The sequence below is a fragment of the Oncorhynchus kisutch genome, linkage group LG18 (assembly GCF_002021735.2).
Source record: "Oncorhynchus kisutch isolate 150728-3 linkage group LG18, Okis_V2, whole genome shotgun sequence".
Taxonomy (NCBI): domain Eukaryota; kingdom Metazoa; phylum Chordata; class Actinopteri; order Salmoniformes; family Salmonidae; genus Oncorhynchus; species Oncorhynchus kisutch.
The window spans coordinates 42,726,954-42,731,168 of NC_034191.2; positions in this window are offsets into that span (position 1 = coordinate 42,726,954).

Below are 4,215 nucleotides of genomic sequence, written 5' to 3' on the forward strand. Positions count from 1 at the left end.
GAGAGCGAGACACAGAGAGAGAGTGAGGACCAGAGAGAGTGAGAGAGAGAGAGGACCACAGAGAGGAGAGACAGAGAGGAGAAGAGACAGAGAGAGAGAGAGAGAGACAGAACAAACACCATTGTAAATACAACCCATATTTATGCTTATTTATTTTATCTTGTGTCCTTTAGCCATTTGTACATTGTTAGAACACTGTATATATATAATATGACATTTGTAATGTCTTTACTGTTTTGAAACTTCTGTATGTGTAATGTTTACTGTTAATTTTTGTTGTTTTTCACTTTATATATTCACTTTGTATGTGTCTACCTCACTTGCTTTGGCAATGTTAACACATGTTTCCCATGCCAATAAAGCCCTTGAATTGAATTGAATTGACAGAGAGAGAGAGACAGAGACAGAGAGAGAGAGACAGAGACAGAGACAGAGACAGAGACAGAGACAGAGACAGAGACAGAGACAGAGACAGACAGAGACGAGACAGAGACAGAGACGAGACAGAGACAGAGACAGAGACAGAGACAGAGACAGAGACAGAGACAGAGACAGAGACAGAGACAGAGACAGAGACAGAGACAGAGAGAGACAGAGAGAGAAGAGAGAGAGAGAGAGAGAGAGAGAGAGAGAGAGAGAGAGAGAGAGAGACCCTAATTGGGCAACTAGGGAAGACCAACTGCCTTTTAAAAGGCTGCATTGAATCTTGGCTGCTTTCCTCTATATCAAAAAAAGAAGTATTTTCTTCTGGTCCTGAAAAAATAAAAAAATAAAAAAAACTGTAATCGCTAATTATGATCTCAAATTGCACGTCTCGTCACATTTGCCGAGATGTAATAGCGGTTCAATTTGGTATCCTGCCGTCTGGAGATATCACTTGCAGATGTTTCTTTCCATGCCCCGCACAATGTTCTCAGAGCAAAAATAAGTTCACAGCCACACAACATATCCTATTGGCAGAACACAGGCCTACAAATCATAACTAGAGCTACAATGGGTAGAACTGAATGAGGGAGATAACATTCATGCCGTTTCGATAGGCAGGCCCTTTCTAAGCAGTCAGGCTCGCATAGACAAAGGCCCAAAGCACTAGACAGCTGTGTACAGTAAAAAATACCCCACACCCAGTTTACGGTAATTCATCCATGTATTTAGTAAACACATTAAAACCACTGTTAATGATGAATGAATGGGGCTTTTGAGGCAGGGTTTGGAGAATACGAAATACCCACTGAATTGATTTAGTCAGAGAGTCAGTATGAAGAGAGAACTATCTGCAGAGAAAGAGAAGAGTTCAAAGTCCATCTCTCTCACACACACAGAGACAGAGAGACAAATCCAGACACTGTAGATAATACAGTGCCTTGCGAAAATAGGGGCTGAATAATAGGGGCTGAATAATTTCGCACGCCCAATTTTTCAGTTTTTGATTTGTTAAAAAAGTTTGAAATATCCAATAAATGTCGTTCCACTTCATGATTGTGTCCCACTTGTTGTTGATTCTTCACAAAAAAATAGTTTTATATCTTTATGTTTGAAGCCTGAAATGTGGCAAAAGGTCGCAAAGTTCAAGGGGGCCGAATACTTTCGCAAGGCACTGTGTATATACACACACACACACACACACACACACCACGACCACAGGTAGGACAGTTGTAGGTTTAATAGTAGAAAGGGGACAATAATATAAGGGATTCAAAAGTTACTGTGCAAAGCTAGTTCCATCTACCCAGACTCTGTTCACTGTAACACTACAGCAGCGCACACCTACTACAGTAAGTGCATCACCAAGTGGCAGCACAAAAGAGATCCATATCAAAAGGAATGTCTTGTGTTTTGATATTTGCAGAGTAAAACATGCATCAAAAGGGGGGGGGGGGGGGGGGGCTGGCTGAGAGATCCAGTACACAGTCTGTGTAACGAAAGGAGTCTGTGCCTGGGCTGCAGGTCAATAGCGGGCTGGTTGGTGATAAGACCTGGGCACCCCTGGTTAATTCATTGCTCTACATCCCGCTGCAGGGCTCTGGACTGGCCAGCAGTGATTAGCCGGAGATCAATGAGCCCTTCACATAGAAAAGAGAGCAGGAGAACATTTTTTCTTTTCTTTTTGAAGACACTCTTATCCAGAGCGACTTACAGTAGTAGTGCATTCATCTTAAAGCTGGAATCTTTCAAATGGTGAAATGGCCAAGTCCGTTTACATCCTTGCACGCGAGATTGCAGTGCGTATTGTGCTCTGTGTTTTTCAGGGAATGCAGCACAACAATCCTCAGCTCGGCAACAAAAACAATAACAGCGGTGGGGGGGGGGGGCGCCGTTTCCCCCCTACTGTGGATTACACATTTAAGAACGCTTGGTGAAACAACCACATATCACAGTCGTAGTAAATACATTTCTCCCCGATAAAGAAGTTAACAGCAAAGACAGTGCTCATTGGAAAAGACAAGTGAATTTAATTGTGTTTATATATAATTTTTGGAAGATGGGCAGGGACTCTGCTGTCCTAGCGTCAGGGGAAGCTTGTTCACCCATCGGGGTGCCAGGGCGAGGGCTTGGACGGCCAAGAGGTGGCAGAACGGAGTGCTCGGTTTGGGGTGTAGGGTTTGAGCATAGCCTGAAGGTAGGGAGGGGCAGTTCCGCTTGCTGCTCCGTAGGTCAAGCAGCCAGTGGAGTGTGCTTCCTGAAATGCAGGGCTGTGCATTGCCTCAGTCTCCTTGGTCATCTCCTTGGTCATTCCAATGTCTACATTGGCTGTGCAGTATTTACGGTGATACGGCCTCTGCAGAAGTCATGGAATTCATACTTCCTGCGCTTCGTGGAGCAGCACAAAGCTGTTGTGAAGAAAGTTGTCAAGGAAGTGAGTTTGGGTTTATACAGGACCTCCGCCATCACCTACCATCAACCAATCGGGTCAATGTGGAGCAATGAGGAGTCCTCCACAGCGTTTCAAAATTTGGGGAGGTGCACAGCGATGCGATACGGAGCTCAATTTGGCTTCTGCATGCCTCCGGAGGCTACGCAATTGTGTCATACTCTCCATACGGAGCCTCCGACCACATTTTCAGGTCAAGCATAATTTGGCATTTAGCCATGCCCACAGCAGGGCCGTGCTCAGTTGATAGAATGTTCGACAATACTGACAGGGCATAGAAATTGAGAGCATAGACAAATGCATTCCATGTGGAATAAAGAGCCACAACCATTCTATATTTGATCCGACTTCCAGTACAATGCTATTATCATCGTCAGCGGGGTTAACTGGACCTTTACCGCAATACGGACCAGCTCCAGTCCAGACTGCCGAGAGTACCCGTCTCAATTAGTTCCATATTAAACTGCTTTGAGCTGAGCCTAATGATAGGCTTAAAGGACAACAATGCTCCCATGCATGTCTATTTACCCCTTGAACTGGTTCAGATCAGAGGCATCAGAACCCATTAGATAGACAACCATCATTCCATTAGATGTACAGTATTCATCAGTCCCTCATGTTATGTTACCACTGGTAATAGTATAATTCACACGGATGACAATTTCTGGGCTGACCTGTTCCACTGTGTGTGGTAAACAGGTGGCCAGAGAACACCATCATGCAAATCCTGGCATGTCGAAAAATTTAAAGGTAGGCTATGGAAAATATAAACAGGGATCTGAAAATGGTTCGCTACGCGAGGCAGTTGCTATTGGTATGTTTTATAGTAGGGCAATTTAGGGCAATTCCACGGTAATGGAATTGCGCTGAAAATCAAGATTTCTCACTTAAAATGTATGCCATACAAAAAACATTGAACTAACCACACAACTGTATGCACAAAGACTACTTAACAATTGACACTTAACATTTCACAAAAACACATTTACTGAAAGAGCTGTGTAGATGCAAAGTTTGGTAACAGAATGGCCAAAATCTCACTCAGTTTGTGTGTCCACGTTTTCCAAAAATTAAATATCGGCTTCGAATGAAAGATGTCTGCAGAAAGAATGAGATGTCAGCTATGACATGACACCTTGACTTGGAAAAAATAGATTTTGGTTATTGAACTACAGTCAATGAAGTGGATTTAAACCCGGTAACGGAATTGTGTTAATGAAATTTCATCCCGGGTCCCTGATCTGTAAAATCACAGAAAGGCCTAATTATGGATATGAATGTCACTCTCTTCAGGTGATGTATCCTACACAAAAAAAAAGGTACAAATATGCTATATCTTCCTT